The sequence below is a fragment of the Arachis ipaensis genome, chromosome B05, assembly GCF_000816755.2.
Source record: "Arachis ipaensis cultivar K30076 chromosome B05, Araip1.1, whole genome shotgun sequence".
Lineage (NCBI taxonomy): Eukaryota > Viridiplantae > Streptophyta > Magnoliopsida > Fabales > Fabaceae > Arachis > Arachis ipaensis.
In genome coordinates, this window is record NC_029789.2 from 31,386,859 (window position 1) to 31,399,500 (window position 12,642).

General features: G+C 35.7%; 1 long non-coding RNA gene across 1 annotated transcript; it reads left to right on the plus strand.

Moving 5' to 3' along the window:
- Nucleotides 383–1,060, plus strand: LOC110262801. The gene is made up of 2 exons (XR_002347802.1): nt 383–447; nt 531–1,060. It is a non-coding gene; the product is annotated as an uncharacterized LOC110262801 (long non-coding RNA).

Here is a 12,642-nt window from a genome sequence, read left to right on the forward strand (position 1 = left end):
ATGTATTTAATGATTTTAATTCTGTTTTGTCGTAATCTGTTTCAGGTATAATCTGGTTTGTGGTTCTTTTGTCGGGGTGAATCACCACGGTCAGTCAACACTTCTTGGATGCGCTTTGATGAAAAATGAAGATATTCAATCATTCAAATGGTTTTTCAATGTTGGCTTCATTGTATGGGAGGAAAGGCTCCAAAAGGGATTCTCACCGATCAATGCACATCGATGCAAAGGGCTATTGAGGCTTGTATGCCCATAACAATTCACTATTGGTGTATCGACACATCATGAAGAAGATTCCAGGTAAATTAAACGGCTTCCAGGGACACATAGAAATCGAACAAGAAATGAGCCATGTTGTTTGGAACTCTCATACCAAAAAATCATTTGATAGGAATTGGAATGATTTTCTGTTGAAGTATGGTCTTCTGGACAACAAGTGGCTTTTAGGTAATGACATTTAAAATCTGCAGTAGAGGTGTAAATTGCATGTTTTTGGGTGTATTATAGTCTGATTTGGGTGTGTTTTACAGAGCTATACGAAGACTGTCATATATGGATTCCAATTTATCTGGATCACCACTTTTGGGCCGGGATGAGAAACACATAAAGGAGCAAGAGCATGCATGCATTTTTAAACAAGTTCATTACCCGGAACAACTCACTTATCCAATTCGTCAAACAATATGATAATTGCCTCGGAAGCAGGGAGCAAAGAGAGAGAGAATTGGATGCTGCAGATTTTTACACTGTCATACCTTGTGCAATAAAATCTTCCATAGAAGCTCAGTTTCAACATGTGTACACTCACCAAAAGTTTAGGAAAGTCCAAGCACAATTTAGAGGAAAGATGAATTGCATCACAAGGTTAACGAACTCTGCTTTAGGCTATTCAGTATACGAAGTTGCTGAACAAGTTTCTAGCTCAACATTCAATAAGTTTACAATTACGTATGACTTGGTAGCAGCCCAAGTGAAATGCCAGTGCTTATTATTCGAGTCAAGAGGGATATTGTGCTGTCAATCCTTAAGCGTGTTGAGCTTTGAACGAGTAACCAAAGTGTGACGAATTGGAACGATGGAGCAAGAACGTAAAGAAGAGACACACACATCAAGAGCAGCCACGACAAGCCATTGTTGGCACCAAAAAGCAAGAGGTTTGACGAATTGGTGTTTCGTTCGCAAAATATATGTGAATTTGCATCAGAATCTGAGGAGCTCACCGCCATTCTGCACCGTGCCTACGATAACGTCGTGGTTGAGATAGAAGAACTGAAAGCCAAAAGGAAGGGGACATGTTCGTTATCTCACGAAGATGCTAACTTGGAATCGGTTAACGAGCTTCAAATCCCTCCAAAGGTTCGAACAAGAGGACGTCCAAAAAATAGGCTAGGTTCAAAGCTGGACAAACAGATTGCAAACGAATTCCAGCCAATATCACGGACATATTATGAATTATCAGTTCAGGGATCCAACAACACGGGATAGAATTTTGGGTGTATAGTGAAACTATTTGGGTGTAACATTCAATTTTTTTGGTGTATTTCTGCAGTCTCTTGTATTTGACATTTTTCTTTTTTTATATTTTTCAGATGCTGCTGTTTGTGTTAGAAATTAGTGTTTTGTTTATATTTGTTTGTTTTAAATTTACTATACGTATACAATCAAATACTAGAATTTCCATACCACCTTGTTGGTTTTTTCATAGAAATATGTGAGTACTCAATTTGGGTGTATACCGGCTATATTTGGGTGTATTACTAAAGAAAATGGGCATATTAGCACGTATGGTGTTGTTTTCTTTCATTTTTTTACCTATAATTGACATCTTTTGAATACAGCACAGCCAGTTTATTTATGAAAAATAATTTATAATAAGATTGGATTAAATATTCATAATATTTACAAAAAATGTTCAAACTATTCCAACACTATACACCACTCCAACTAATCACTGTCAATATCATCTGATTCTATTTGACAATATGGACTCAATAACACTGCAGATGATTTGGACAATCTTATTGCTTCACCTTCTCTATTGCTATATCTCTGTCTCGATTAATCTCATGAAATATAATTCGTGAAGCATATTCAACTCAAAAGTGGTCCACCTCCGCCTACAGTTTAAAAGAGTAAGCGTTCAATGAACTCTGTTAATTTAGTTAATTAATAGAGAGTTATACAGTTTTAAACACAATTACTTGTGTCCAATTGTCCCAGTCATACTTCCCATTTTTAATATTTTGAGGCTCGACAATTTCAAGCCATTTCATTACATAAACAGCACAATCATAGCTGAAAACCAAAAATAAATGAGCAAATTAAAATAGCACAGCAACAGAAAATACAATTTTTAGAGAGAAAGATCCATACCTTGTCTTTTGGCCTGAAATGTTGATGTATGGCGGTTTAATTTCACAATTATTTTTTTTGAGAGGTGCCCCCCGGCATATACCCTCATTCGGGAAATCACATACCCCTAAAAACAAAAAACAAAGCAAAATATCAGAGAGAATAAATCTAATAAATGAATACACCCAAAGGATCCCACACTATACCTTATTTTGAACAGAAATACACTCAAAGATTAAAACACAAAAAACAGAATCAACTTACAACAAATTTATTAAGCTTCATTCTAGGTTTGGAGGGACACGTCTTGTGATCTGGGTCAAGGATCCAAAATTTTTTCTTTCTAACATCAGCCACCCAAAATCACCAATGCTCCGCATAGCAAACATGTGCAAATATCTGAAGTATGGCTATATTGAATAGTGTTTTAGTTTAATTGGCACATAAACAAAAGAATTTTGATTAGAAGTTTTAGAAAGAAAACTTACATATGGATGGGATGCCAATTTTTTCAAATCCAAAAAAGGAATGAACATTTTGTAGTCCTCAATCATAAATGGCTTTTTTTATTTTGGTTGTAAGAACTCGCCACCGCCATGATTCCTAATAGCCATTTTCTGCAGCATTTAAGAAACACCAGAAGAAATATTTAATACACCTAAAACATTACACAAATGTACCCAAAATTGAGTCCAATACACCTTACCATAATATTAGGGGGGGTGATAGTAAATTTCTTCTTCAAATCTTTTAATATTTTGTCTATTTGTGCACGAATTCCCACACTTCGTACAACTGAACCAGCAAGTGCACTGGGTCGTCCAAGTAATACTTGAGCGAGTCAGGGTCGATCCCACGAGGATTGTGATTTGAAGCAAGCTATGGTTATCTTGTAGATCTTAGTCAGGCGGGTAGAAGAGTTGTTTGTTTGTTTAAAGCGCATAAAAGTAAATTAAAGAAAACGTTACTCAATTGATGGTGAATACAATGATAGGAGGATGGTTAAGGCCTCGGAGATACTTTGTTCCTCTGGATCAATTTGGTCTTACTGCCTACTCCAAATGTGAATGATTTCTTCTATGGCAGGCTGTATGTGATCAACACCGTACGGTCGCGGTTGCTAATCTTCCTCCAATGCTGAACCCTAGGTTTAGTGCGGATCCAGTATGATTGAGGGTGAAGCTCCTGCAGTTCATTCCCCCTTGATGATCATACTTAAAACGCCACATACAAGGTCGAATCTTCCGGATCAAAGAACGCTGTGCCTTGGGTTCTAGCCTCTACCACAAAGACGCTAATCTCTCCATACCTCGGCTAAACTGGTGTCTCGAGAAGTCCCCATTGAAGTTGTGGATTAACCGTCTAAGAATTGTATAATCAAGCTAGTGGTTCAATACTTTCTAGATACGTAGTCACACGAACCCAAGAAGAACACGGGTGGTTGTCAAGCACGTGATCTTAGGATGAAGAACGAAGATACATCTTAGAATAGAGGATCAAACACAAATTAGAAATAGAACAATAGTACTTTTATTAATCCATTAAACTCAGCAGAGCTCCTAGCCTAAACTTAGGAGGTTTAGTGACACAGACTGATAGAGAATACTGGTGCGCACGTACGCAAAATCCCACACCTTTTCGTACAGCAGGAAGTACCAGCAAGTGCACTGGGTCGTCCAAGTAATACCTGAGCGAGTCAGGGTCGATCCCACGAGGATTGTGGCTTGAAGCAAGCTTATGGTTGTCTTGCAGGTCTTAGTCAAGCAGACTCAAAAGGTTGTTAGATAGAGAAAACTATTCATAATTTGTATCTGTAAAACAAGTGTTTTAGGGATAGGAATAGAGTTGAGAGTTTGAGTTGCTTTGTCTTTCTGAAGTAACTCTAGTACCACTGTCTTCTTTGCTTGTGAATGATCTTCTTCTATGGCAGGCTGTAAGTGATCAAAGCCATTGCCCGTGGTCATCGATCTCCTCTGCTACAGAATGAACACGGCCGTGGCCAGTGGTCGTGATTTTCAATTTGACGAAGGGTGAAGCGCATAGCAGTCCATTCTCTTGGCGATCCTACTTAAAACGCCACAAACAAGGTCAAATCTTCCGAATCAGAGAATGATACTTCTTTGGATTCTAGCCTATACCACGGAGACCCTAATCTCTCCGAAAATCGGCTGAACTGGTGTCTCGAGAAGTCCCCAACAAAATCGTGGATTAACCGTCTGTGAGATGTATAAACATAGCTGTTGGCTCGTGCTTTTCCTTTCGAGTATTTACAAGAACCCAAGTAGACGCGGGTGTTCGTCAGGCACATTTGTCTTAATGTGATGAACAGAGCTAATTTGTTAGATCATCCTGTTTACCACGATGAAGATCAGATATACATCTTAGAGATAGATCAGAAACAGATCGAAGAAGAAGAAATAGTAGTTTTATTAATTCATAGGACTCAGCAGGGCTCCTCCCCTCAACCTAGGAGGTATAGAAACCCATACTGAAAGTAAAAATAAAGTGAAAAACGAAAATGGTGCTCTCCTAAATTGGAAAGTGACATAAAAGTGGTCAAAAGACTCCGAATTACATAAAGTTAATCCCTTAAATACTAAACAGATGACTAGTAAGGGTAAAACCGTCTATTTAGTGCTAAAATCTACTTCTGGGGCCACTTGGTGAGTGTTTGGGCTGAGCTTTAATGAGATCTACGTGCATTGTGGTCTCTTGGGCGTGAAATACCAGCTAGGGGGTCCTTTCTAGGCCTTTGGATGCCAGGCTCTGCTCTTTGGGCGCTGGACGCCTAGAAGGGGGCAGGAAGCTGGTGTTGGATGCCAGTTTTGGGCCTTTTAATCCGAAGAAAAGTATGGATTATTATATATTACTGGAAAGCTCTGGAAGTCATCTTTCCATAGCCGTTGAGAGCGCTCCATTTGTACTTCTGCAGCTCCAGAAAAGCTCTTTCGAATGCAGGCAGGTCAGATCTGGACAGCATCTGCAATGCTTTCTCTGTCTCTTCCGAATGCAGGCAGGTCAGATTTGGACAGAATCTGCAGTGCTTTCTCTGTCTCTGAATCAGACTTCTGCTCCAGCTCCTCAATTTCAGCCAAAAAATACTTGAAATTGCCCAAAAACACAAAAACTCATAGTATAATCCAAAAATGTGAATTTAACACTAAAACCTATAAAAACTACTAAAAACTATATGAAGATGATGTCAAAAAGCGTATAAAATATTCGCTCATCAAATACAATGATAAACGTGTAAAGTTTCAAAAAGTTGGAAGAAGATCGAAATTTCCTTTACAAAGAGTGATCTTCTACTTTAAATACTAAACTAATGACTAAGGATTACATAAAAAAGGGTAAAACAGTCTTTTAGTGCTAAAATCCGTTTCAGGGGCCCACTTGGTGAGTGTTTGAGCTGAGCTTAATTGAGATCCATATGCTAGGAGGCCTCTAGGGTGTTGAACACTGGCTAGGGTGTCCTTTTTGGGCGTTGGACGCTGGTCTCTTCTCCTTTGGGCGCTGGACGCCAGAATAGGGCAGGAGGCTGGCGTTGAACGCCAGTTTTGGGCCTTTAATTCTGAATCCAAGTATGGACTATTATACATTGCTAGAAATCTCTAGATGTTAGCTCTCCATAGCCATTGAGAACGCTCCATTTAGATGTCTATAACTCCAGAAAAGCTCTTTTGAGTGCAAGGAGTTCAGATCCAGGCAGCATCTTCAACACTTTCTCTGTCTCTGAATCGGACTTTTGCTCTAGCTCCTCAATTTCAGCCAGAAAATACCTGAAATTGCACAAAAATACACAAACTCATAATAGAATCTAAAAATGTGAATTTTACACTAAAATCTATGAAAACTTAATAAAACTTAAATAAAACATACTAAAAACTATATGAAAATGATGGCAAAAAGCGTATAAAATATCCGCTCATCATCTGTTCAGAATCAGACACATAGCATTGACAATCTAGAAAAAACAAAACCCAAATCAATTAAATCAACCAACATTGCAATCACATGTCATAATTAAATCATTAATCTTGTCTTAATTTTACCTCAGCTTCGATATATTTGCTAGCTGCTAGAGATGCAAAGTGAATTTTTGACAGTATTAATGGTTCTTGGGCATTGAGGGTGCACACTGGGTCGTACTCATTAGTACTTCCATCCCCGTATGTTTTCACATATGTGGCCCTAAGATAGCACTTCTCTTTCATCTCAGCCAACAATTCCTTACTCCTTGCAAGAGTTTCAAAATTTTCAAAAATTTGGCCAGCCGATTGCTTTTCGTGCGGTGGACTTTTACCCTTTGCAAAGTCCATTGCTACCTTAATCCCAGCGCTTGCAATTTTCTCCACCAGCTCCTCTAATTCTTTCATTAGTATAGGTGTCTGAGGAATTTTTCCCTTCTGAGATCCTGGTTGCCCCTCTTGAGTCAAGGTTTCTTCTTGACTTGAATCAGTGAAGCTGAGGCTGAATGACGATGCCAGAAATTGTTTTGGTACATAGGATGCTGTGTTGGCGATCATCATTAATGCAGCAGTGGCTTTAGGGGGTGGATTACTGCATGTTGACACATATGATATTATAAGAATAAGAATAGATGAATGTTATCGAAAGAGAGTTATATTGTATAAAACTTACATTTTAGATGGAGCCGGTGGCACTGTGGGTGTGCTTTCATCAGGTTTCTGGAGTTGTGGAGTGTTGCAGGGTAAGAGAAAAGGATTCCGAAGAGATATACCCAAATAAGAGAACAATTTTGGGGGGGGGGGGGGGGGATGGTTCAACTGGTGGCACAGGGCTTGCTGCTGTTGTTTGGGATAGAGGCATGCGTACTTGTATTGGAACTCTAAACAAGACAAAAATAAAAAGTTAAGAAACTCCCTTAAAATAGATTATTAGAATGTGGAAATTTAGTTGTAAAACTCACATATCAAGTGGTTCAGATTCCGAATGTGTCTCCATCGGAACAATAATAATCTTCTGTTGAGCTGGGTCACTGACCGATTCTTCTTCCAGACTCAACCTGAAATCCACCCAAATAATGTCAAAATACACCTGAAGAATTGAAAAGAAACACAGGCTCTGTTTTTTTATAACTTACTTAGTTGCAAATTTTTCTTTTTTTCCTGCCTTTTTTTTTCTTGCGTAAAACATTAAAGGGCTTTTTTTTTCTAAAAAAAATATACACAGAATTAGAAGCAGATGGTAAAAAAAGAATTAAGCAACTGGTATTAGAAATAGAAATTACATGCTATCAGCGGGTTTGTTTACGCTGCTTTGATCTGTTTGTCCTTGAAACAAAGGATCACTCTCACTTCCTAAGTTCACCTCCGACATTCTAAGCATAGAATAAACTTCATTCAGTAAAAATACTATTTAGTTAAATTAGGATATCAAAATTCTATCAAATAAAGGATCTTACGTTTCGAATGAGTCATAGTGACCTTCCGTCGATGGCAGCCCAACTCCCTTCATCTTGGGAAACCAAAAACAATAATTAGAAACCAAAAAACATTAAAATCGATAATATACACCCAAATATAAGTTCTGACAGTACTTGCAAAAGAACATGTTAACAAATATAATTTTGATGATAAAGGGTAAGATAGTTTTACAAAGTATCTTACCCATCATAGGATTGAATTTGTTCTTCAGAAGACGAATCCTCAACAATGTGCTTTCTCTTTTTGGATTGCGTCCTGGAAATAAAAAAAGTATGAATCAGACAAACACAACAAAATTGATGGTAAAATATTATCAAAAGTAGTGCATACTTTTTGGGTGGAGTCTTAATTTTTTGTTTGATTTTTATTTTTTTTATTGGTGACGATTCTTCACTTCTAAAATTAAATGAGAAATACTCTGTTAAAATATTAAATTTTGATAATAAATAGAAAAGAAAGAAATGCAATAACAATTTAGAATCTTACTCATCATCGGATTCACTTTTACTCTATGAAGTGGAATCCTCCAAAATTTGCTTCCTTTTTCTGGATACCATTTTGGAGGGCAACCAATCATTAGCAAAAAGCACCCTAAAAATTATAAAATTCACCCAAAATATTACTTACTTTTTAGCGATACGGGTAGGTTGTTTCCTTATTTCTGTTGTTTGCTCTGAGTCTTGTTCAGACTCAGACTCAGAGGAAAAATCAAGTTCACTCTCCGATGAATCACTCTCGGATGAACTTGCCTTCTTCCTTTTTGTCTTTTTCTTTTTTTTTTCTTTCTTTTTTTTTCTTTCATTTTCTTCAACTTCTTTTTTACTTCTGCCTTCCTGACGATGCCCTGAAACATTTAAAACATTTAAAACCAATTACACATCAATTCAGATGACATACACCCAAATATTGACTAAATACATCCAAACTAGATAGAAGTATTCTATTTAGTTACCATATGACCATCAATCTCTGCTCTGATCCTCGCAACCAACAGTTCTCTATTCCAGTGGCTAACCCAAGGAGGTCCAGGGATTGCTTCTTCCTTCTTGTCTGCGTGTTTTTTTAGATGGAAATAGATGATCATCAAGGCATAGAGGCAGCCGTCAATTGATTTTTTCTTTTTCAAATGGTAATTGGTTATGTCTTTGATGATGAAATTCAACACATGGGCACCCCAGTTGCCCTCCGTTATCTTGTCCATCTGAAAAATTGGAGCTAGATGGACAGGAGATACTTTGTTTATCATAGTTGGCAACAAAAATGCCATTTTAATATAGAGGATGAAAATTCTCTTGAACATCAGGCAATCTTGGTCGTTGTCAACACTGATATTCATCATTTCATCGGTCAGATTTTTTAATATCTTCCTCTGGAACCTCCTAAAAATCACTTTGTTCTCCTCCGAGAGATCATTATAACTCACTTTATCGGGAAATAGATCTCCTATAAAAAAGAAAATAATTTACGCTCCAAATCACTTGAAATATACCCAAATATCACTCATATACACCTAAATTTATTACTTGATTACATGATATCAGAATAAGATATTACAAAGAATATATTACAGAAAATGCAAGCATAGAGGTTTCTGTAATCAGTTACCTGATGCATTGAGGCCAAGGGCAGCCCCTATTATTTTGGCTTTAACTTTAAAAGAACCATAGCCTGTGTCCAGTTTGTTATTGTCCAAATTAAAGGAGTTAGCCAACTCCTTTAACAGTTTATGTGGCACATTCATTGGCGGGATGTGCATGAGGCCACCAAATCCTAATTCGCGAACGATGGCTTTCTTTGGCTCGCTCATGTTTTCAAACTTTTCACTGAATAATCTCGTGGCACATTTCAAGTCTTTGGTTTGCCGTAAACAAAGCAAAATGAGAGTCATTTAAATAACCTATATTTACATTAGGAATAATTGATTTGTTCTAAGATATATATATGTGCTTACATTGTATTTTTTTTACCTTGGCTCTTGGTTGTCATTTTTACTGTAAGAAATAAGAAATACTGTCAATAGATAAAAATACCAGGCAAGTATCACACACATACACCCAAATTCCAATCACGTACACCCAAATACCATCCTCATACACCCAAATCCAGTCGTATACACATTTATTATTTTTTCGATTACACGAAATTAAATGAGTTCAAAATGATATTCAACTCAACCAAAAATACATACAATGATACTACAAGGTCAAGCACTAGTACAACAACACCAGTTACACTTCAATACTCTTAATATATATTAGTCCCATACACCTCTATTTTTTTTTTTGGATTACATGACATTATATGAGTTCAAAATGATATTTAAGTTCAAAATGCCACTAGAAGCACCAGTCACATTCGAATTCCGACATATACACCCAAAAATCGGCCATATACCCCCAAAAATGATTTCACTTGAAATACAATACAGAGTTTATACGAATACAAACTCACTTAAAAAACATGCAAATATGCACAAAACATGCACAAAAACAGATAAAAACACACGTTAAACTATTCACTAGAAGTACGTAAAATAGTGTAAACGACTTGAAAAGTTTCATTAGAATAGTACTATCAAATCTAAACCAAGAACAGTGAAACAGATTAACTTTAAACAGTGTATACGACGATGTAATGCTTCACATTTGAAATCAGAAAGAGAAATCTTAAAAACCTAGAAGAACAGTGAAACAGTACCTTGAATAATGTTTCTTCTTTCTGTTTGGTATTTTTTGATGGAGATTTTGATGTTTGCTTATTGATTTCGTCAAGTGTTAGCGAGGAGTTTGAATGTTTCATCAGAGCTTTCGAATGTGCCTTGAATTGCGTTTTTTATTGAGGAAGAAGAACAAGAGTCGTTCATAATGTAGTAACGCGCTTTGGAAACGGTTCAGTAAGACGCGTGTTTAACACGCTTGAGTTGGGTGAGAGTGGTTTTTGTTGGACTTGGTCCAACTTGTAAGACTGATAAGCCAAAAAGGCTTGTATGTGTAGCATGACTGTTTAACTTAATTATTAAATTCGATCTAATTTAAGTTTTAGATGAAATTAGATTTTATGTTCCATTAATTTTATGCAATTTATACTATTTATCATATCAAAAAATAAAATAAAAATGCATTTTCCATGTTAGGTAGTTTAAAACTAAATTAAAATTGAATTCATAGCTCAAACAATGTATTGAAAATTAATCTCAAATAATTAAAATTAGTTTTCCTTATCAAGAAGTGCTACAATAACTTGAGCAACTAATCTCTTTATCATAGGTAGGGATGGCAAATGTGTCAAAATTTGTCGGGTTGGCTTGCTTAATTTGCAAAAAAAAAAAAGGTTGAGTTGAAAATTTAAAACCGTCATAATTAAAAAGTCCGCCTAACCTGTACTGTCTAATACGTTGACTTTGGCAAGTTTCGACGGCGTGGGGTGGACTTCTCTGGCGAGCCCGTCATTTCTTTTTTGTAATTGATGATGATAATTGAAGATATTCTAAGTTATAATTGGATTATGTTCTATGTTTAATTTGTTAGGAAATTATTTGATTTCCTAACTTATTTATGGGCAATACATATATTAATTATAATCACAAATTATGCTATTTCAAATTAAATGACTTATATAATAATGATCTCATTTATTGTTTTAAATACTAATTGAATAAGTCATTATTATTTTTGATTTGGAATTAAATGAGAATAAAACCGGATATTATTTTTGTTCCTTAGATAATTATCTTTTGGATTTTAGATATATTATCTTTTGGGCCTTAGATACTATTTTATTTGGGCTTAAGGGTTTAATGGGTGCCATGCTCAAATATAAATAGACCTTCAGGGTTTCGGTCCCCAATATACCAAAGCCGCCTTTGTTACTCTTTCTCCATCAAAAGAGTTGCAGTTCAGCCTCCTAGGAATACAGAAGGCTTTGGTTGAGGAAGATCGAAAGAACCACAAGATCCAAATTCTTCCAATCGTATGATTCATGTTTATGAATTCAGGTACGCTTCCGCATTCGAGTATGATATGATATATTTTTGATGATTCAATATGGATGATCTGGGTTATTAAAATTAATTTATTCTAACAAGTGGTATCAGAGCCATCCATAATTGAGCCATTAAAAATATTAATTTTTTTTTATTTCACCGGATCAAAACATGTTTGCGTTGTTCGGATCGAATTCAATTTTGTGAATCCGGTGAATTCGTTATTTAATTTTTAATGTGTATACACTGACCTTATGAATTGCAGTGCCTTCTTTATATGTATTGATTTATTTGTTAATGAATTTTGTACATGTGAATGTACTGCGCCTTTGATTTGTGAATTCAGAAATAAATGTGTATGATGTGTGTGCGTCGTATACTGGTACTATTGCACAAACACAGATTAATTTCCTTTTGTTAATGCCAGTGCCGTGATATTGCAATTCCTTATATAAATGTGTTATCATGTATGATTGTTTATATATATTATCATTGTTTAAGGTATAACTATATATACATGAAACCGAACTGGCGTTTAATTTATATAATAAATAAATGTTTTATTTTTTAAAACATTAATAAAGTATTATTGAATTATAATGATTAATTTTAATGTTAATGGATCAAGAATTTTCGACACATGAGTTATAATCATGTTTTTCTTTAAGGTTTTAAAAGACATTATTAAGATTTAATTCTTTTTAGGATTTAAGTATTTTTTTTGTTACATAAGGAAACTGGTAACAATTTAAATTAGTATACCCATCTATTTTTATAAAGATTTGGTTTTGAAATAAATTGATTGAACATTATGCTGCCAAAGTAGCCTCTTTTGTGAAAATTGATTTATTTAAAACATTA